Source organism: Nanorana parkeri, unplaced genomic scaffold (assembly GCF_000935625.1).
Source record: "Nanorana parkeri isolate BGI_ZX_2015 unplaced genomic scaffold, ASM93562v1 scaffold748, whole genome shotgun sequence".
NCBI lineage: Eukaryota > Metazoa > Chordata > Amphibia > Anura > Dicroglossidae > Nanorana > Nanorana parkeri.
The window spans coordinates 726,631-728,004 of record NW_017307016.1 but is presented as its reverse complement, the minus strand read 5'-3'; positions in this window follow the sequence as shown (position 1 = coordinate 728,004).

Here is a 1,374-nt window from a genome sequence, read left to right as displayed (position 1 = left end):
AGTCCCATAGAGAAGGACGGGGGTTGCATACTAACCCCAGGCAGCACTTGAGGTGAGTGTAGGGGAGCATACGGCCTCATAGTCCCATAGAGAAGGACGGGGGTTGCGTACTAATCCCACGCAGCACTTGAGGTGAGCGTAGGGGGGCATACGGCCTCATAGTCCCATAAAGAAGGACGGGGGTTGCGTACTAATCCCAGGCAGCACTTGAGGTGAGCGTAGGGGGGCATACGGCCTCATAGTCCCATAGAGAAGGACGGGGGTTGCGTACTAATCCCACGCAGGATCTGTCCTTCCCGGGAGCTGCTCGAGACGGCCGTGCACGCAGCACGGAGCTGTACATGCTGGTCGATTCCAGTGTGAATAAGTGCTTAACCTGAGATGGGACTCCAAGTCCCATCATGGTCTATCAGTCAGCTGTGAACATTATAATCTGAGAGTTGTAGTTTCTGAACAGACTGAGAGGTCACATGACCCGCCAACATTTCATTTCACAAGATGCTCAACTTTCCAATCAGATCCAATTCATATGAAACTTTTCCCATAGCACTTTTTTTTTTTTTTCAGGAGGAACTGGAAAGGTCGATGAGAAAATGAGCTTCATCGTTTTACATCATGACCGAAAAATGATCCTTATACTCTTATGATTCTCACACTACTCTTCACAGGTAACAAAAGTTATCGTATTTAAAAACAAAATCAATATCGGAAAATATATTTCACCTTCTCAGAGCAATGAATCAATATTTCTAAAATGATAAAACGATACGAGATCAAGGGAACATTTTAAGCCTTTAGGTTTGGATCACTTTTCTATTTTTAAAAGAGCAACATAGTTTTTTTTTGTAATGAGATCATTTGTTACATTTTCATTTTTCCCATCAGGTGTTTTCATACAAAGTAACAAACATTCAGGAGAACAAAAAGTATTGAAAAGCAAAGTTACTCTGCTGCTTTTGTATCTATTTTGAACTGGGCTTTAAATATTTATAAAACAGAATTTGAAGCTGATAAGACGTGCAAAGATTTATACAAAAAAGGAAATGTTCTGATTTACCGTGGATGAAGATGAGCCCCAGGATCAGGATAGTAAGTGCAGCTTTCATGTTGACGTTCTATAGTCTCTGCAATGAACTGTGTAGGGGTCCCGGGTCGCTGTGCTTATAACACTTACAGGGGAGTTACATCACTGCTGGTAACATTTCGTAACTTGTTTCTTACCCAAGTGCATCTGGAATGTTTGGTCAATATTGCTACACAGAATCTGTTCTCTTCCTGTTCCCGGATTTCATTGCAAAACTGAGACAGAGAACAAAGATTCCTCTGTATCCAGAGATGGATGAAGAAACTTACAGGGCTTTATATATCTATATA